The sequence below is a fragment of the Ceratotherium simum genome, chromosome 2 (genome assembly GCF_057802395.1).
Source record: "Ceratotherium simum simum isolate JZ-2026a chromosome 2, ASM5780239v1, whole genome shotgun sequence".
Lineage (NCBI taxonomy): Eukaryota > Metazoa > Chordata > Mammalia > Perissodactyla > Rhinocerotidae > Ceratotherium > Ceratotherium simum.
The window spans coordinates 70763299-70785264 of NC_141901.1; the positions used below are offsets into that span (position 1 = coordinate 70763299).

A 21966-nucleotide genomic window follows, 5' to 3' on the forward strand; every position below is an offset into this window, starting at 1 on the left:
CAACCAAAGTACCCCGGGGTACTTTGACTCTCTTGGGCCTGTAGTAACCTTTGTAGGGGTCTAACGTCACCCTCTTATAGGTCTACAATCTTTTCCCCCTTAGCTGAAACTCTGAGGGCCAGATGTGTTTTAAAATTCAGAATTTTTTTAGAAAGGTAATATGATACATCTGTATAACACCCCCAAAGGGATCTAGGCTCAGCACCCCATAATCAAACTCATTATTTCAGCAGTGAACTGTAAGAATATTCACACTAAGTGGGATGAATAGACACAAATGATTTCACAGTTTAGGTCGTGTTTTGCCACCAAATGAGGTCATGTTTGTTTTGCTGCCAAATGAGTTATTTTAAAAATTTCAGTTTTCAGGTTTTTTTGGAGTTTAGAATGGTAGATGAGGAATTGTGAACCTGTGTTTGTCATCAGTGGAGCAATGAAGGCTCCCTGAGGTTTTTTGAGCCGTCCTTTCCTTTCCATCAGCCACCCCCTTGTTCGGTGGCTAATCTGGAACCATGAGCTGTGGTAATACGTTACCTTCCAGTGGAGCTGACATTCAATGCTTCTAATTATTCCACACTTCTAAGCAATGTTCTCCTTCTGAGCAGAAAGAAAAGGTGCTTCTCACTTCTTCCCTCTGCCCCTCATTTTTCCAGTGTGTATGTTTGATTTATTTTATTTTTGAGAAGTGTAGTTAAATCTGGTACCTACTACAGAAAAGAAAACTCTGATTTGTCACACTTAGTGTCTTGGATTTATGACAACACATGTGATTGATTTTTAGGAGAAATCATGGCATGGGTGCTTTGCCATGTTTTTTTAAGGTGCTTTAAGGATTTAAGGTGCTTGCCTCCAAGGAGCCACATTCCATATCTTCATTATTCCAAGGGCAGCATCCCAGTTTAGGAATATTTAGGCCTGTTGCTTTTTTGTGTCCCTGCGCCTGCCCCATTTTTGGCATTTCTTCCCTCATTAGACCAGAGGATGGATGGGAGAGGAGAAGGCTCCAGTAGGATCTCTTGGTCACTTGAGGCAGTCAGAGTAAAGTCTGTTAGAACGGAGGTGGGTCTTATTTTTTCCCCTGTCTTAGACCCAGCCTATATCTGAACTGTAGTTTCACTGCAGCAAATCTGTAATCCTAAACCAACGGGGCTGCCACGTCCAAATCTGGTCAGAGCTTTATAAATGATGTCTGTGTCTCTCCTGGATGCTTCACACGTGTTTTTGTGCAGGTTGTGCACTGCAAAGCATTAGGGGACACTATTCGCAGAGACTATGATTTGACTTGAAGATAACATAAAACATGTGCCCTAGAATTATACAGTGTGTAGATCACAGTAGCCTCTTAAAACTCTCTCCATGCCAGGATTCAGAAATTGTCTGTCTCCCACTGTAGGTGCACTCAGGCTGTGCTCAGCAAGCATACCCCCTTCCCTTACTCCAGTAACTAGTTTTTTCTTTTACAAAAGTCCAAACTTTTGAGATAATCCAATGATGAATTCTAAAGCTTAACATAGCTTTTGGAATGCTATTCTGTTGGAATGACCTGTTTTACTATTATGTAAGCTATTGCATCTCATTCATGAATATTGGTCATTGTGAGTTGAGTCGTGTTGACTAAGAAGAAATACTGGGGTCGTCAGTGGCTTCTGTCTAGCTGGGCTCTCCTTGGCTTCCCCAGCAGTGAGATGTGATGGAACTGCTCTTGGTGGCCTAAGGGGTCCTCCTTTTCAAGGAGTTGCTGAGGTGTCCTGAAGGTTGCTCTTTGCTCCTAACCTTGTCTGAGTCTAGTCAGAGCTTTATAAATGAAGTCTCTATGTTCCTCCTGGATGCATCACATATGTTTTTCTTTCTCATTTTGCCCTTGGTTTGGGGGGATGGCTTGGGGATTTGTTGGGTGAATGTGGGGTATGTCCATTTGCCTCCATGGGCACTAAAGCTCTGAAAGCACGTTCATAGAGGCCTTTGACCTCAAGATCCGAATGGACCCATGTGTCAGTCTTCTTGGGCCAGCGCAGGCCCATCCTAGCATTTCTAAGAGTTAGCTGCTCTCTGGAGCCTGGCTGATGAGTCCATGGCACGAAGGCCTTGTAAATCGGTGCCCGTTGGTGCTTGGTGACTGGAGGGTGCCTGAAGATAATGGAGCTAGGTGAGAGTTGTAGATAAAGTGGGGTGCCGTTTGGCCTCCCTGACTCTGAGCTGCTTCTTCCCTGCAATCCTCTTGTGCACTTACTCCCTGTTGGGCATGGAGAAAAGTAGAGATTCTGTGTAAACTGTGTTGATCATGTGGGCCCTTCTTGTAGATTCAGATTTATCAGCCTAAAGCAAACCAGAATCAAGATACCAAATTTTCAGGGACTTATTGTGACCTCAGAATGGGGGGCAGTTTGATCGCCGACAGTCTCTCAGCATTGGAAGCACCCAGGTGTGGCCAATAGACAGCAGTTCTCATCCTGTTGGGACCTCCAGTCGCAGGTTGCTCTCTGTGGGTTTGTTTTGTTTTTTGTGAGGAAGATCAGCCCTGAGCTAGCAACCGATGCCAATCTTCCTCTTTTTTTCTGAGGAAGACTGGCCCTGAGCTAACATCCATGCCCATCTTCCTCTACTTTATATGAGACGCCGCCACAGCATGGCTTGACAAGCGGTGCATCCCTGTGCGCAGGGTTCCGAACCCGGGAACCCTGGGCCGCGGAAGAGGAGCGCGCACTTAACCACTACGCCAGCGGGCGGCCCCCCAGCTCTGTGTTTTTAAATGCCGCTCTCCTTCCCATCAGAGACTTTCTAACCATCTTCACCTGGTTTTCCCAGTGTCCAGATATGAGAGAGAGGTCTGAGACCACCTCCTACCTCCTTGGGCCTGGGGAGGAGGAGGCGCTGAGGCTGACCCGTTAACTAGCGGGCGAGGGGACTGCAGTGTTGCGGCAGGAGAGAGCTGGGTAGAGCATGAATCCAGAATTCAGTCCTGTGCAGTTTGCGTACTCTGCGTCCTGCAGCTCGCACTGCACCACATGAATACGGTGTGAAAGGGCACCCGGTCCGCGGTTGCTAGGCTACGAGTAGCTCCTCTGTGCGTGGGATGGAGGGAAGTGTGCCCGGCTGGGAAGCCCAGGGCTGTGTGGCCTTCTTTTACCTCCTCCGGCAGGCTCACCTGTTGCTGGGGCCTCCCAGCAGCACCTAGACCCTGCCGGCTGGGTTCCCTGTTTGGATGTGATAAGGAAATTACAGCCGAAGCAACCCAGGGATTTTGAAATCTCGTTCTCCACTGTTTCTGGCTCTTCGATTCTGACTATTAGAGAGGAGAGTTTTGTTTTTTCTTTTTCTACTTTTTCCTTGTTTTTGTAGCCCTCTCCTTTCCCCACATTTTTTTTTTCCTCACAGTAGCTTAAAACATGATCATCTTGCAAGTCTGATTTTAACTGTTTTATATAATCGTGAGATCCTTATCCGTAATCAAATATAATTGATTCTCTTTCACTGTATCTGAAAGAAACCGCTTCCTCCAGGTTGGAAAGCAGAACCGTCCACAGCAGCTCAGCCTTCCTCCTGCTCTTTAGTCCCTAGTGATTTTGTCAGTGGTGTACAGTTCTGGAATTTTCCTCTGCGTACCTAGCATACCTTACCCTAGATAAAACCAAATTTTTTTTTAAACAGAGGAAATAGCTTTTAGAGGAGATAGCCCTAGGCAAAACTGTGCAGTAGAGTTTATCTTCTGGGCTGCTTTACCTGTTTACTGCCCCCATTTGGTTTTTGTCATATTTTTACCCCCATTAAAATGTAGTTACTCTGTGTCTAGTTTCTTAGACCTGTGTCAGGTAACTGCTTAGAACATTTGATAAAATGAGTGTACTAAGAGGTGAATAAATGACGCTCAGTGTGTTAACCTTCCTAGGTATCATTCCAATAGGAGACTCCAAGTTGTACAAGCCCGTCTACCCTGTTCTAATGAGGAGTGTGACCTTGGACTTAGCACCTTCTCTCTATGGGCTCTATCTTCCCCACAACTAGAATTCGGGGGTGGGCCAACCTCCCTTCTAGTTTAACATTTTTGGGATCCTCTGTGCCTGTGATAGGCTGGAGGGGAAGGTTTTTTAACAAGTGGGAAGAGGTTCTTAATGAATCTATCACTCTTGACAATGAAATTGCCGTACTGATTGGAACAAGGTGGCATTTCATGTTGTCTCAGACATTAAGGCCGAGGATGTGACAGATGATAATTGCTTACTCGTCATATTATCTAGAAAGACTGGAGATTGACTCCAACAATCCTGCACGTGCTGTCGTGATCCACTGTGCTTTCCCTTTTGTAACCCTTCTTGAACTTATGAAATCACCCACCTTTCATTTTCACTGTTTATCATTCTTTTCATTTTTTTCCTGGGGCTACTTCTCTGAGCTTCAGGAGTTGCCTCCCAACCTGCACACACTAAATTTTATACATTTATATTATTTCCTTTCTCCTGCCCTTTTACACATATCTTCCTTTTAGGCTGAAGATTCTAATTCTTTCTAGCTTCCTTACACACAAGGCTTAACAGTCATTTTAATGAAGAGTCTGTTTTTGGGGAATTGTTTAAAAGTATAGTTTTTAGGGGAAGAGATGATTGGCTAGGGCAGAGCTGGGTGATTTTTCTTTTAGAAGAAATATTTATATAGATTTTTCATTTTAAAATAAATTTTCCTTAAGAAACGTAAACTGGAAAATATAGCGAAGTAGAAAAAAATTGGGATGACTGTTTTTCAAATGAGCTGAGATGTAGGCAAGCCCATCTTCGTGGCCGGGTTGTAAACAGCACAATGCCGGCCTGGGGACAAAGGCCTGCTCTCCAGGCGACCGCAGTTAGCAAGTGTCTGAGTCGGAATGCAGCCTTTTGTTCCTGGCTGGCTTCCTAGTGAACAAATATCCTTTCTTTTGTAGTCGGCCTGGGTGGATTCTTGCTAGAACCACTTGTGAGCTTTTATAAAATGATTTGCAGTTTCTGATCTTGCTTTGCGGGTTAGGAGGAGAAGGGACAGGACTGGAGCTGTTATCCTGAGGGGGGACCAGCCCCCTGGACTTCTCCTCCCTCCAGAGTGCGCATGGGCGGGCAGGAGCCCAGAGCCACTTGGAAGTCTGTGCCTTATGGGGTTAACGCTCCAAAAATGCTCTCTCTGAGAGGGTCTTACAGACATGACAGACTGCCCAAGGCCCAGATCTCAGCAAGGCTGTTTCCTGCAGTCGGCTGGGGCTACATTAGGTCACCCCGCAGATTAAAAGAGGAGTAATTATGCGAATTCCAGCGCCAAGAATAAGTGGCCTGGCTGTGGGAGACCCCGGTGGGAGAGAGGGCGGCGTGACTTTAGCTCCCTCTTTGTGCTCAAGATGGCTGCAGCCATGGTCACGGTTAAATAGCTGTTTTTGAGGAAAGGCTTTTCTTCCAGTAGGGAAAACAGGCCAGTCTGCTCTGAATTAGCCAGCTAACAAAGTCATGAAAGGGACTTACAAAAACAATGGCAGGCTGTACATTCCGTGAGATTTTAACAAGTTACATGAACCAAATAATGGCCCGATTGGCTGGCTGTGCAGGTTTTTGCCTGAGTGTGCACATCCACAGAGCCAGCTCCGTCTCCTGCGGGACCAGAAGATCAAACGCTGCCAGCAGTGAACGTGACACAGCCCCCGGGGCTCACATTCGGAGGAACGAAAGAGAGCTCCTCCGCTTCTCCCGCTCCGCCCCAAAAACAGTCCCTGCAAATATTCTTGAGAAGTTGAATGTTACTACAATTTTAAAAAATTACCAGGGCAGCGTGGGAAGATAGAAGAATGGGGATGGAGGACAGTCCCTCGTTCAATAGAATGTTATCCTACAGTCTGTGAAAATGCAGCCATTCATAAAAAGTGAAACCTTATCATGAAAACACGTCTATTTAAAAATCTGTACGTGAACGTTTATAGTGATATTATTGACAAAAACTGGAAACAACTCAAATGTCCTTCACCTGGTGAATGGTTAAACTGTAGTCCATCCAGACTTGAGCATACTATTTAGCCATGAGAAAGAATGGACTGTTGGATACATATAAAAACTTATAGTGGCAGAAAACAGGTTAATGGTGAAAAAGAGGTAGGGGGAGAGATCACTGCAAAAGAGAATGAGGGAACTTTGGAGGATGATAGAAATACCTTGATTGTGGTTGTTTCCAGGCTCATAGAACTGTACTAAAAAGGGTGATTCTTACTGTAGGCAAACTATACCTCGGTGAGCCTGACTTGAAAAAAGCGAGCTAAACCTTAACATATTTTAGCCCTTGCGTGCTGCCACCTCGGTTGGGGAAGTTTTTGGTTTTGAGATGGCCACATCAGACTGCTGATCAGATGGAGAAAGTGCTGAGCTGGTGGATACTTTACTGCATTGGCTCATTCAGCAGACAGTTCTGAGCATATACCATGTGTTAGTAATTGTTCGGTGGAGGCAGGCGGGTGGGAGGAAAGTGTTATCAGGAGCCTAACCTGAGATAGTGGCAGAAGGAATGGCAAGTCAGGGCCAGTGCTGGAGGCATTTTGGAGATAGAATTAAGAGCCATTTTATTAGGTGATTTGACAGTTCCTGGCAGGACTTAAATGGAAGAGGTGAGAGAGGAAGCCAGGGGTGATTCCAGAGTTCACGAGAGCTGGCATCTTGCCAGCAGCGAGTAACTATTTTAGGGGAGGAAAGGAGTTTTCCAATTGGAGGCCTTGTTACCACAGTGACATTTAGTTAATTCGTGAGCATTTTGGGATATCATTTGGCTGGGGGGATCAGCAAACTACAGCCTGAGACCAAATCTGGCCTACCGCCTGTTATTGTATGGCCTACAAGCTAAAAACGGATTTTATGTTTTTAAATGGTTTTTTAAAAAATCAAAAGAAGAATGTGAAAATTATAAAATTCAAATTTCAATGTGCATAAATAGTTTTATTGAAACAGCCACACCCATTCATTTACATATTGCTACTTTAGCACTATAATGGTGGAGTTGAGTAGTTGTGACAGAATGGGCGGACAGCAAAGCCTGAAATATTTACTATCTGGCACTTTACAGAAAAGGTTTGCCCATCCCTGCTCTAGACTGTATGCATGTACACTGTCCCTGTTTGGCCTCCCAATAATATGTATTAGGCTTTCAACAAAAATTCCACCTTTTCACGAGGACACTTCCATGGTGCAACCTTGCCTCGTTGTCATCACTTTTATCTTGCTTGATGACACAGCAGTGAGTCCTTGTGCAAGTTGTGTGATCTTGCCCAATCACAGAGACGATGCTGTTGCAATGCTGCACAATTTGGACGCATCTCAGCATCTCGTGGAGTAGACCTGTCTGCTGTGAGGAGCATCTCTCTGCTGCGCCCATCATGTCTGGCATCTTCAGCTCTGCTGGATGAACAGGTGTGGGGGGACAGCACAAAAGCTTGCATGGTGACTGCTCTTGCCTGGGGCTTGTCTGAACAACTCCTCAGGCCAGATATTGCGCTGCCAGTGCAGCCCGAGATGAGTTTTCTTCATGTCCCAAGTCAGAAGTGAATTCTCCCTGGGCCTCCTGAATTTGATGGTTTGAATCACCGTCAAACCCGGGACCTGCCCTCTGGAGGTGCTTGAAGGAGCCTGGTCTGGCCTGTGAGCGAAATAAGGCCAAATTCACATTCGTAGTCTGTGCTGAGGCTTCATCCCCGGCTGAAAGAAGAGGACTCTTCCAAGATCCTAAATAGTATGAGAGATGGCGAAGAGACTGGAAAACTAACCTGCGTGGAAGCATTAAAGCTATGGCTTCTGACCAGACTCAGCTTTATAATTGGACTTCAAAGTCCTCCCCATGTGGCCTGTCTACCTCTAACCTCATTGCCTGCCATCCGTCTTAGTCACTATACTCCTCCATGCTGGCTTTTCCTACTGTCCCTGGGTCTTTGCCTTTCCCTCGGCCTGGAAGGTTCTTTTGAGGTAGAACAACTGAGTGATTTGAACTGGGTGCTGGGATGCTATTGTGGGTTGAATTTTGTCAACCCAAAAGATATGTTGAAGTCCTAACTCCCAGTACCTGTGAATGTGACCTTACTTGGAAATAAGATCTTTGCAGAGAAGGTCAAATTAAGATGAGGTCATACTGCGTTAGAGTGGGCCCTAATCCAGTGACTGGTGTCCTTATAAGAAGAGAGGCATTTGGACGCGGAGACAGGGACACACAGCGAGAATGCCGTGTGATGACAGAGGCAGAGATTGGGGTTGATGTGTGCACAAGCCAAGGAACACCGAGCATTGCCAGCAACTACTACAACCTAGGAAGAGGCAAGGAAAGATCCTCCCGTAGAGCCTTCGGGAAGAGTGTGGCCCTGCTGACACCTTGATTTTGGACTCCTAGCCTCCAGAACTGTGGGAGAACAAATTTCTTTTTTTCTTTTTTTTTTTTTTGTGAGGAAGACCAGCCCTGAGCTAACATCCATGCCAGTCCTCCTCTTTTTGCTGAGGAAGACTGGTCCTGAGCTAACATCCGTGAGGATCTTCCTCCACTTCATATGGGACGCCGCCACAGCATGGCCTGACAAGCAGTGCATCGCTGCATGCCCGGGATCCAAACCCAGGCCGCCAGCAGGGGAGCGTGCACTTAACCGCTATGCCACAGGGCCGGCCCCCCAAATTTCTATTTTAAACCCACCAAGTTTGTGGTAATTTGTTATAGCAGCCCTAGGAAACTAATACAAATGCAAAGCCCCATCTTAGCCATTTCTTGGTTGTGTGACTTTGGGTAGGTTTCTGAAATTCTCTGGAGCTCAATAAATCAGAGAATGTAGGGATTAAATGAGTTAATACACGTAAAGTTGTTAGCATAGTGCCTGACGTGTAGATTGCACTCAGTAAATACTAGTTTAGTCATATCACCCTAGTTCTCTATGTGGCTGGTCCATCTTGACTCAGATTTCACTGCCTCAGAGAGACCTTCCCTGACCCCCCTAAAAGCAGCCTCCCAGTCACTAGCTTGTTACTCTGAATATTATCCTCATAGCACTTGCCCCAAATGCTATTCGCTTGCTTAAAAAGAAAGAACAACCAACTTCTCATTAGAATGTGATTCTGAGGGCAAGAACCTTTTCTTGTCCTCTTAATAAGTATTTAGCAACTGACTGTCTGACTGATGACCACATACAACCAGATGCAAAGGGCATTTAAATTGAGGGAAGAAGGAATGAGGTTGTGCCAAAGATCTTTAAGTTTCCCAAAGCAGGTAACACTCACATCTCTAAAAATTTTCCAGAAATTCTTCAGTGATTTTATTTCATGACAGCAAGGAGGTTCCCACACCTAACCTCAATCTACCTTCCTCTTGCCAACCTGGTATAGGATGAAAACTGGGGGTTCAGTGTTGTTACCTTAAATACTCACACATTTAGGCAGAGATATACACCTTTAAAAGGTGTAGTTCTGGGAACCTCTATGGCTCAGACCTATCAGTTCCTTAGGAGATCTTGTTATCGGCTGTGGGGTCCCAGAGTAACTCTTTAGCCCCAAATGGGAGGCCAGGCTTTTTAGCGTTGAAATTGTTTGCTGTTAAACTCTGCCCTCTAGTGGTAGTCACATGTCACAACAGCGCAACATTTGGCTACAATTCAGTTTCTAAATATTCGGGGAGCTTTTAATACTAAATGTAATAGTGTACCATAACATTATATTTACAACTTCAGAACTAAGAGCTGTGTTTAAAGTATATAAAAAGGCAAGTGGTTTTCATTGGCTTCATATAAGACATTAAAATTGTCAAGACATTTTATTATTAGAATTGTCTAACATTCTTGGATGAAAAGCTCTAAGATGCTGCAATACCGTATGTAGATTTTGAGGTAGAGGGGTTGGCATTCATCTGAAGTTTTATCTGTGGTAACCAAGAAGTTTTCTTGGAAAAAATTATATTTGAATTGTGATTTGACAGCCGAAAAAAGTGGTAGCTTGGCAGGAAGGAAGCTGGTATTAGGTGAGGCAGGAGACTGATATCAGCATGTTAGAGATTGACAGGGAAGACCCCATGCCTGTGGGATGGTGTGGGCCCAGCCTGACGGGAGCAGGAGAGAGCAGCAGAGGGAGTCTTAAGGGAATGGTAGATACTCTCATATTTCTTGAATGGGAAGAGAGTGAGGAAATTTCAAGTGTTTTTGGGAAATTCTGAGCTGCTTGAACTGTTAAAAGAGCAAGAAGGCTGAGTTTGGGAACAATTTGATTGATTGATTGCCCAAAATCCTGTATAACTACATCTTGCTTTGCAACTTGCTTTTTTCATTGGACATCATTCCATGTTAAATATATGGGTCCACCTCCTTCTTTTGGATGACTGTCCGGTATTCCAATGTATGAAATACAGTTATACTTAACTAATTCCCTGCTGACAATTGGGTTCTTTCTAATGTTTTCCTGTTAAAAAGTTTTGCAGTTATTTAACAAATATAGTCATATTTGTTATATATGTGTCACAGTCATTTAACAAATTTATTGTCTGCCATCTGCTGGTCACTGTTCTGGGGGCTGAGGACACAGGAGTGAACAAAACAGTGTCCCTGCCCCTGTGCAGCTTACATTCTGGGGTGGAGGAGGGAGAAAACAACAAGGGAAACCATGTGAGGCAGTGATGAGCGCTAAGCAGGAAAGATTCAAGAGGGAAAGAAACTATGAAATGTTGGGGATGAGGGGCGTTAAATTTTAAATAGGATAGCCAGGGAAGGCCTCATGCAGAAGGTGACTTTTGAGTGGAGGGGCAAGTCAAGTGATGTCTAAGGGGAAGAGGACACAGCAAGGGCAAGGCAGTGAAGCCGGCGCTCACGTCTTCCGCTGAGGAACAGCTGTGAGGCCAGAGGGCTGCAGAGGGTGAACTTGAGCGAGAGTTCTGGATGTGCAAGTGATGAAAGGGGGACGGGGCAGGTTGCATGCGGCCTGTATGTCAGAGTAAGGACGTTAACTTTTACTGAGTGAGAGGGGGAGCCATCTCGGGATCACTTTGGCTTCCACGTTGCTAGCAGACTGCAGGGGGCAAAGGCAGGAGCAGGGAGATCAGTGGGGAGGCCGTTGTGACTGTCTAGACGAGGGACGATGATAGTTTAGGCCTGTGATAGCAGAAGAGATGGTGAAGAAGGGAGATTCTGGATAAATAATATGAGGGCAGAGTCATCAGGATTTCCTGATGGGTTGGATGTGGGGTGGGAGAGAAGAGAGTGAAGCACAGTACTGGAAAGATGGCCTTGCCTGCAGCTGAGACGGCTTGCTGTGCATTTATGCGAGAATTTCTGTAAGATAAAAACCTATGAGCAGAATGATTGAGTGTCAGGAAATAGGTCAAAATGAACTTCCTGGCAACTAAGGAGGTTTTGTTTTGTTTTTCACATTTCTGTGTTTCCAGATTCTCTCTAATAAGCATTAGTGCTTTTATGATAGTTACTTATAAAAATAAAAACATCCCTTTATTTATATACCTTAGTCTATTCCATAGATATGAAGCTGAAAACTCATGGCTCAATCAAAATTATGTAAAACAAGTAGCCCAGATGTATTAGAGCAGAAATTCTCAAACTGTTTGGTCTCAAGACTCCTTTTCACTCTTAAAAATTATTGAGGGCCACAAAGAGCCTTTGTTATGTGAGTTTTAACTATTGGATTATTGTATTAGAAATTAAAATATAGGAGTTTTTAAATGTTTATTTAATTCATTTAAAAATAATAAACCCATTATGTGAATATAAATAACGTATTTTTATGAAAAATAATCATTTTCCAAAACAAAATTTAGTGAGAAGAATGGTATGGTTTTACATTTTTGCAAATCTCTTTAGTGTCTGGTCTAATAGAATGTTGTTTTGGTTGAAGTCTGAAGAAAATCTAGCCTTGCACAGGTATATATTCAAAAGGGGAGGAGTATTTTTTTTATTGAGGTATAACTGATATAACGTTATATTAGTTTCAGGTGTACAACGTAACAATTCAATATCTGTATGTATTTCAAAATAATCACCACAATAGGTCCAGTTAACATCCATCACTATACATAGTTACAAAAAAATTTTTTTTCTGGTAGTAAGAACTTTCAAGATCCACTCTCTTATAGCTACTTTCAAATATAAAATACAGTGTTATTAACTGTAGTCACTAATGCTGTACATTATATCCCCATGACTTATTCACTTTATAACTGGAAATTTGTATCTTTTGACCTCTTTCACCCATTTTGCCCCCCTCAGAGGAGCATTTTAATAGCCTTTTCAGATAATTAGAGATATTTTTTGATCTTATGCTAAAACTTGAAAAATTGTAGTTCCATAAAAGTTCACTGAAATGTGGAATCTGAAACCATATCTATTTCCTTAAAATCTATTGGTCTGTATGGCAATCTGAATGGATCTTTTACCCAAGCATGATTTTGTACCATCATGCATTGGTCATTTGAAAAATATTGGTTTACTGAGTTATGCAGATCTTCCAAATGTTAACATATTTCACTATACAATATTAAAAACTCACATTTGTTAATATCACCACTCAGAACAATCATTATTAAAGTATTGGGAAGCTGTCAAACTCGTGGTGGTGAATACAAGTTTCCCAAAATTCTAATTTTCAGTTGGAAGCTCAAGTTTTCATTGGCAACAAATACTGTCAGTTGTTTTCCTTGAAGTGACACTTCAGGGAAAGTGTCTTTCACTTTATTCATTCTTTAGGAAATATCTGCCAAATAAATACCCATGTCTGAATAACCACAGTTTGTCAGACATTCTTTAAAGTAAAAATGGGGTTCCATGAAAAAGCAGCTAGTTCAGCTCACAGTTTAATCGCACAATTGCTTTCCCTCAAGTCAGCCAGTGTGCTCGGGGATGCAGGAGAGGAGCCGTGTGTGCTTCCTGCCTCATCACTCAGAATATTAAAGAGACCTGGACTAAAGGGCCGAGACGTAACAAAGTGAGTGATTCTTACTGCTTCATCAGGGACTTCTTAAGTGGAACCGACTATTTTTTAAAGAAATATTTTAAAAATATATTTTTTAATATTTAAAAAATAAATTAAAAACAAATGTGGTCAAGAAATGCAATGACTAGTTATCCAGTTTGGTGCCTCTCCCTGGCTTTGTGCTAAAGTTCTGCAGTTTTACCCATCATTGCTTTTGCTCTATCAGCATAAATGTCCATCCAATGAAAAGGCAAAAAGTGTGGCAGCATTATTATGAAAATAGTTTTGACCTCACAGACTCCCTGAGAGAGCAGCATGGGCCCGCGGACCACACTTTGAGCACTGCCGTCCCAGAGTGTCTCCAGCTATTAGAAGAGCTGTTAGAAAGCTGCAGAAACGCTTAGAACACAGTCACATCCTGTTTATCTAAATCTTTATTTTTTTCTCTAGCTAAGTGTTTTTTTAACCCAGCTTGCTCAACAATTGCATTTATATTTAAAGATACTGATTATTAATAAAGAAGAGACATTACATTTTCATTTAAAAATAAGAAAAAAATGAGAATCTATTCTAGAAATGAGGTTCTCAGTTGTGGGCCTGTTCTTCACAATTGAGAGGATTGTGGAGCTTCAAAAGATACTAACTCTATTTCATATGATGGCGTTGCTGCTCATTATATACTGTAAAGAGCTGGGCCAGATGCAGTCGCTATTCTGCAGTAATTGCTTTATAGTAAAACCGTGAAAACCCAAAGCTTGGTGAGGCCAAGGTCTGGTTTATGGCAAAGATGCCCAGCTTGGATGTGAAAGTGCAGTCAAGGGATAAATTTACTTGGGGCAGGCTGAAAATGAACACTCTCCTGATCCTTAAGCTTTTATTAATTGCTACTGAATTTGCCTGTTCTGCTCCCGGCATGGATTGGCTGGCTGAGCTCCATCCTTCCTTTATGTCAGTGAAGATAAGGATGTGTCAGACCCTGGAAACTAGAACATGCTGTTTGGCCCTCCAAGGCAATTTCCTTTCAAGTCCCAGCTCTCTCCAGATGGCATCTAATTGTTTCTTGAATGACCTCAGTGTCCAGGCCGCAGGAACCTGGTCTGAGAGGCCATTTCACATATTTATTAGCCTGTGGGTGAGAACTTACTACATAAAGCCCCCATTCACACTCTCAAAAGAGCTTTTTGTACAGAAGAAATGATGAAACTAATGGACTGTTTCCTGTGACCACCAGTCTCCAATTGGATTCTTAGTTTTCCCAGGCCCAGGTGGGTGTTTTTCGAAGGGGTCTGTGTGGTTCCAGCTGCGTCCATTATGGCCCAGTCTCTTCCCCTCTCTCCTCTCATCGTCTTTACTGGAAAGAGCCGAGGCAGAACTGGGCTGCATCCTCTTATGTCCTGGTTTGCAGAGCATTCCAAGATTGCTCACGCAGAGCACAGGTGGTGTGAGTAAGGAATTCCTGTGTTCTGGGAGCCTCTTGCCGTTTGGGAACACAGGTAGTTCATCGTTTGAGAGAGGTGCTTCTGAGGGCCAACGTGGGAACCAGCCCTAGTCCAGCCACAGGGATGGCAAGGCTGATTCACCCAGTGAGAACCGTGACCCTGGTGTGGCAAGTCATGTCTTATGCCTCTGTGGTTCTTATCTGTTTGAGGAGGGGCTCCCTATCTTTTTGCAAATATAGTGAATAAGAACCCTGTGTCTGGAAATATGCAAGTGCACTGTTGTATGTCTTAGTTCCAAGGTGTTTGTGGACCCAGATTGAGAATCCCTATGCTATCTCCAAACATTCACTGTCCCCTGTCCTGTTCACATATTGTGCTGGGCATAGGAATGATGATGATAAATAAGACCTGGGTCCTGAGGCCAACAGACAAGGACACAGATCACTTTAATGAGAGCTTCAATAGCCGTGTGCTGGAAGACAGTTGGAGCTAGGGCTCCTTCCTGGGGTAAGTAGAGCAATAGCAATGGGCGATAGAAGCCCCATAGGGCCACACAGACTGAGAACCAGGGCTCTAAGGCTACTTCCAGGCTGTGTCCACTTAAGGACTATGTAAGGAGCAAATTTGGGAAGATCTGAATGTACTTTAGGGATGATGCAAATTTCGTTTCCTAGAAAGAAGTCATGAGAATTGGCCTCCCCAGGGCATCAATCATACCTGGTAAAGTCCATCTGGCCTTAGTAAGGGAATGTCTCAGCCAGTACCTCTGGTTCAGGTCCTCTGTCTTTCCACAAAACAGAATAGCCTTTGGAAACATCCTCCAGGAAAGTGAGATGGTGCTGTTGCCTGTATAAACAGAGTTGAGTGAGCCATTTGTTAGTGGTTTCCCCTAGCCTGGGAGGGGTGCTGGGTGTGGGAGCAAAACTCACACCTACAGTCAGTGGCACAGGACATTCCAGCTCCATGAATCCCTCTCCCTTTTCCCACAGGCAAATTCATGTCTACTTTATCCTTGAAAACTCAAGACAACTCAGTTCTTTAATGGAACGTCCTTGGAGTAGGCTGTGAAGCACCATTAATTTCCACCCATCACTGAAACACGAGTGCACAACCCTGTTATTAATGGGTGTATATTGTATATGTTTTCATGTAACATCAGTTTATGTTGGCTTCTTTTTAGCATTTCTCAGATATAGGGATCACATCTTAAACATAGTATAAGAACTCAAGTAGAGCCCAACACGGTATATTATATCTTGATCTCAAGTTTACCTAATCTCACGCTGATAGAGTGAACCTGTAAACTCTCAAACTGATGATCTGAGCTAGAAAATTTAACACTGGGAAGGGCAGGGGTGGAGTGGCCTGGGTGGATGACTGTTCTGGGGAAGGAAGACATCTTCAGACTCTCGGTCTCTTGCATCTTATCAGCACATTGGCGACATTCTCTCGGATCAGCTTCTCCAAGTAGTGGGGGGCGCATGGTCATAGGCTGTTCTAAGCTTATAATCTTAAAGTTTATGATCCAAGGGGAAAAGGGGACTTCTCCTGCTCTGGTTTGAAAAATCCCAGGGAAGGACTCTGATTGCTCTAAATCAGGTCACATGTCCACTCCTGGACCATTCAGTGTTCAGTATTTTGATTGGCTCATATATCCATTACATGTATGAATACACATGCCATAGGGTAAAGCTTTTGAATGTAATACCCACTATCTGCTATTTACACCATTTTTTTCCCCTGAATTTTCAGAATCAGAAGTATATTAGGCTGTGTTTCTAATTGTCTCTGTCTGCTCAGGGTACATGTGTAAAATCTTGGCATATGAATGCTAGATTTTACAGAGATATTTCGTTTTTGATCTTTTCAAGTCCTACACTCATCTTTCTCTAGATTCTCTCCCTCCTGGTTTATTTGTGTGTGGATACCCACTGCCTGCCAGTTTGTCATATCTACCACTGTTACAGAGAAGTTATAGGTGGGGGAGGGCAGAGGGGCTGTGAATTCCCCTGTGATTTATAGTTTGGCCTTGGAAGAATTCCCACATTTGTTGTCACAAGTGGCCCAGCCCTGAGGCTGGTGTGGTGTTCCTAGAGAATGCTCCAGGTGGGTTCCTGCTGCTCTGCCTGGTAACTCTCCTTTCCTCCGCCCCACTCTCCACTCCTCTGAGTACACACTGCAAGGCCAGGGATTGTATTGTCCTTTGAACCACTGACAGAAGGAACCCATTGTCTCCACCTTGGGCACAGGAGGGGCAAAGGTTGACCTGGATGTCACTTCTGCAGGCAGCATAGTGCTTAGCAGCTGACTGCCTTTTAGCAAGTGAAGAAACTGGCTGGCAATCGGTATGGTCCTTCCCGTACAACAAACCCTGAGTCAGCCTTTTCCTGCAGAGAAATGGGCCCAGTTCACGTCTCCATATATGACAAAGGTGGTTCCTTAGCCCTCTAGTCATCAGTTGTGTGGTGGGGCTTTGCTGCCTCCTGGCTCTTCTCAGATTCTGCCCTCTTCTACCTGTACATGTCCTGCCCTGTCCCATCAGTAGGGAATGGACTAGGATCTCTAACTGGGGATATTTCATGTGAGACCTTCTGTCTATGTTGCCAAGAATATCCATCTCTCGGTGGGAGGGAGGGGGTGGTTGCAAATTCTGCCTTTTGGATTTGCACAAGATAAGGTACTCCAGGCAACCAGGTGATATCCGTGCTTCCATTATCACATCCGATAGAGCCAGCCATTCTGATTCATGGTGGTTTTAATTATTAACTCTAAGAACTGTTTGACGTGAAATGGAGATAATAATGTGTGTCTCCTAGTGTGAGTATTAAATGAGACGCCATGGTAAAAGTCCTCCATATAAATGCTGGCTCTTGGGGACCTTGCACACGGGGTGGGTGAGGGCTCCTTCAAGGGGCCCCACCCAAGAGGTGGGAAGATGTCTGTGACTGCCCTGGTCTTCTGAGAACACATCCCTGTGGTTGGGGAGGGGGTTGCTGAGAGTCAAACTTGGCACTATTCTGCAGTTAGTGGTAATGTTAAGTATTGTGTGCAAACAAGCCCCTCCCACCAGCTGGGTGAAGGGGTTCCCTCCTCTCACGCCTCCTCTTAAAGCTACTCCAGCAGCAGAAAGGAAAAGTGACACTGCTGGCCGCAAGGCTCTCTACCTCCACAGACCTGCCAAGGGCAGGCTATGTCCTAGGTAGCTGGGGGAATTGTGTCCTTGCTCATGTCAGTGATGAACAGGGTACTCTCCTCGCTTCTCTCTCCGCTAGAAAGAAGATCAGAAAGCTACTTCTGTAAGAGCCACTGAAAGCCTTTCTGGATGGGTTGGGATTTTTGGGTCACATGACTCTTCAACCCCTCACCTCAATGAACAAATACTTTTAAACAGTTTGTATATAATTTCCAAATGGCTCATGGAAGCCCCACTCCACCCCCATGTTAGGAACTCCTGGTCTGGACTGACTCTCATAGTTCTCTGGGCAGGATGCAGAATTATCCAGGATGTCACTCAGATGATGATGCCCATGATCAGTTTATGACCATGAAAAAATTATATGTTCCCACTGAAATATTTTGTTCAGGTGGCTGGTATTTGCTTGAAAGCAGAGGAGAAGGGATTAATAAGATCATTTTCTGTTTTACTTAGGCCAGCTTTTGAAGGCTGGAATGAATAGAAGTAGTCCTGACTCCACCTCTCACCTGGTGCCAACCCCACCCACCACCCCGGGGTTCCTGCCTTCTTGGGCCTTCTTCCCAGGCTGCTTCCTCCACTCAGACATTTGGTGCCGTTCCAGGTGGGAGATGGACATAGGGTGGCATTGGAAGAATGCACTGTAACTTGGGCAATTCCTGCCATTAGAAGCCGGAAAGTTGGAGGTACAGGCAGAAGGCAGCATCTGGAGGACACAGACAGAAAGTCTAGAGAGGGAGCTGGGCAGATCAGGCACAGCATCCACAGGGCTATCCCAGGCACGGTTCTAACTCTAGGAATGGTTGGTGTCAGAATACCTGGTAATATGGGCTAGTGAAGTGTGAAGGAGTCAGGCACATAGAGGTCCTCTGGGGACTCTAGACACACGCTAGATCTAGTCTAAGGCAAGGACCTGGAGGGCTCGGCAAGCGGCCAGAGGCGAGGTTGGAGGAGCATTAGGCAGGACACAGGCTGAAGTCCAGCTCTGCAGCCAAGTTGGTGTGGGGACAATGGGAGAGGAGGGGGCCCATGTGATCCCCAGTCAGACTGGCTGGGACAGGGGTGGGACGTGGAGCACTGTGGATGGACCCAGGAGTCCCCCTGGGTGAGAGCCAAGTGGGCAGATGCTGTGGACACACATGCTGCCTGTTAAAACAAACAACTCCCCAAATGACAAAGACTCTGGAGCAGAACATCATCTGAGACATCTGAACAAGTGTGATTAAAACCATATGTGCAATTTTAATATGCAATCTTAAAATTTAAAGGCTGAAAAATATTTTAAGGCTTTTTTTTAGCCTTAAAACTCTTAAGCCATTGTTCCCTGGCTTTCAAGGTTCGAGAGTCACCTCAGGACCAGCTGGGGCCGGTCAGTGCTCAGGGTGGGGCTGGCCACACCCTTCTTTCGGGGCGTGGTTCCTGTGGCCTGATGTTTGCCTGAGATTTAGGGTCAGGTGAGCAAGTGCCTGCAGGAGGAACAAATGGGGGAGACGGAGCTTGTTGTCCCTTCCTTGGAAGGGGAAGGGAAGCTGACATTCACTTTCTGTGGTTGGATGCCAGGCTGTTTATGTGTTATTTCACTTGATCCTCACAAAAACCTGGTAAGTTGGAGGAGGAAAACTGAGGCTCAGAGAAGTTAAGAAATTTCCTAAGGTCACCCAGCTAGCTAGCGGTGCGGTGAAGACTTGAATCCACCCTGGCTGTCCCTCTACCCTCCTACCTCCCAGCATCACTTTCAAGATGTGCAAATATGTCTTGCAGCTCAGTTTTGGAAGACGTCATTTTGCAGAAGTGATTGTAAGACGGGAGGGCTATTGGCAGTGGAGCTGGAAGACAGTGCGGCTGGCTCTGGCTGGTGAGCCTTCACGGCATTCTGGCCTTGCACATGCCCCTCAGCCCATTTCTGCAGCACTCTGCAAGGGAGGGGCCTCTGAGGGGCTTTTGCAGTCACTGTCTATTAGTTGAGTATATAGCTCACACTTAGCAAAAGTGTCAGGAGGGGGAAAGAGAAAAGTGTCCAGCAGAGAAAACCTAGGAGCTACAATGCCAAGAGAAACACGTGCTCTGGGTGTGATGCTGCATAGTGAGTATAGAGTGGAAGGAAGCTTGGGAGGTGGGTGTCGGATCACCTTGGGTGGGTGAGACTTGCAGCAGTCTGGGGACACAGGAATCCCCTGAAATTCTATGTAAAACATTACAGTATGTGCCTTTTGTTCTGGGAGGAAGGTCCATGGTTTTTATAGACTCTCAAAGAAGGCTGAGACTGCCAGAAAGTCTGAGTCTACTGTTTGAGAGGTTGGAATTATGCCCCGTGCATGTTCTTTTAATTTTGCCTTAATGCTAAAAACAGAAAATTGAGCTTGTATAATATAGGATTTCTGAGGTGATATCAGGAAATAGATGGTGTTGGTGGAGGGATATATGGGACGGAATTGTATGTGATAATGCAAGAAAGCAAGGTCGGGGCTGGGTGCTCACATAATTTTGCTTCACATTATCAGTTATACAATTTTAATAGCCAGCCAGTTAGAGAAACAGAAATTTGTGGGGGGGACATAAGGCCCAGTAGACAGAAATCTGTTCGTGAATACCGTCCTTAGTGTCTTTGTTTATATGTGAGGCAGATCAATACCACTTCCGGACAGAGACCACTTAACAGCCATACTCTTTCATCCCCTGAGGAATCCGGGGGAACCGTCAGACCGAGATATGGACAGCCGACACTCGTAAAAGCACCCTCTGTGTTCACCAGCGCAAGCGAACGTCTTGTCCATGGCAACACACAAAGTGGCCCAGAGAGCTGGGCCAGCGTTTCCTGCCCTCCTCCCTCCGAGTCCAGTTTGCATTCCCTTTTGGACCAAGAAACAAATCACATTTGCACATAGGCAAATGTGTCAAACTGTCTTTGGCAGCTTGTGTAGCTGCCGAGTCTGGCGAGAGGAGGAGGTCACCTCTTCCCTGATGGCCTCTCCTCATCCTCCGTGGTTTCCAGCTCTTCTCGAGCCCTGTTGCTTTTGTGTGAGGGTGTGTGCTCTGAGACACACGAGCTCCCCCCTCCCCACTAGCCTCCTGGTTTACTGTGTTCTGAATCACGCGGGCAGGCTAGGAAGCTTTGGGGAGCAGGGTTGCTGATAAAGGTGCCCCTTTTCCACCCGGGGCTTCCCAGGCACGTGCCATGACGCTCTTCAAGGAGCTGAGCCTGCAGAGGGCGGCCTTAGATATTTAGGATTGGGCCGGTCCAGGTTAATCTTCCCTGCCTCCTGGGATACCAGGAGAAATGGAAGCTGTCTTTGTTCACCAAGAGCCCGATTGCTGGGGTTTAGTGAAGGCAAAAAGCCGGGAAGGATGGATCTTTCTGGAGAGGTGAAGAGTCTCAGTGGCTGCCATGAGAGGTTGAGCTGTTTTGACCACAGTGACTGGTGTCCACTCCTTGACTGATGTTCCAGTGTGTTCCCTGTGGGCAGGGATGACCCAGGCCTTGCAGCCTTGGACCACTGCCGCTGGGTCACAGCCGGCCGCCCATGGTGGGCAGTGTCACTGTCCGCAAGGCTGCTTGACAATGATCAAAAGCGCCTCAGTGCTTGTAAGGTTTGACACCTCGATTCTGGGCTGGCTTTGGGGAGGGGTACGGGGTGTACAGGCAGCATTGTTTTCCAGGTTGCCCTGAAGCAGGAACAGCAGGTATGTGGTAGGGACATCTTCTCCCTGCAGCCCTCTCCCCCATGCCTTGTCAGAGAGAGGGTCCATCTCATCGGGAGCCTGATCTTCTAGTGGGGACTGTGGCACTTTGGGAAGGGGATTTCATGCAGGCTCTCAGCCCAGGGACTGCTGCCGACAGGACGGGTGTGTGGAATATGGCTGGCAGGCAGCTCCTGTTTCCATGGTTACTAAATAGGGCAGGTTAGTATTAGAGCTGCCCAAGGAAAAAATGGCATTGAGGGCAACGCCTGTGCAGCCGCCTTCCTCTGGCCAGCTTTAACCCTCTTCCCAGATGGGGTAGGCAACATTTGACCTGAGGTCATGGGGGTTTCCTTCAAGGGTCCACCTGGCTGCCCAGCTGTGGCTTTTTCACAGGTGTTTTCCTTGATGTGGAGGAGTGAGCCTCCCAGAGGGCCAGAGGGGGGCGCTAGAGAGCACAGTGCTTTCCCAGAGCTCTGTGCTGCCTGTTCGGCAACTCCCTTCAGTCCCTAGGGTTGCATTAGAGACATGGAACTCTGAAGGGCATGCTGTTTAGAAAACGCTGAATCCAAATTTGACTGGTCCTAAATCACATGTACCACATCGTCAGAGAGTGACCCCTTGCCCCATGTCCATGGCCTTTTCATTGGGCTGTGCAAGTAACAGGTTTAATTGTAAGAAGTTAAAATATCTCTTATTTGTGTATCCATGTGATCAAATACCAGGTTCTGCA

At 45.5% G+C, this 21966-nt stretch overlaps 1 protein-coding gene across 4 annotated transcripts in view; it reads left to right on the forward strand.

Moving 5' to 3' along the window:
- The window catches only part of BCAR3 (BCAR3 adaptor protein, NSP family member), a 130540-nt gene that overhangs the window by 52283 nt on the left and 56291 nt on the right, over nucleotides 1-21966 (forward strand). The gene's annotated exons all lie outside the window — the stretch shown is intronic.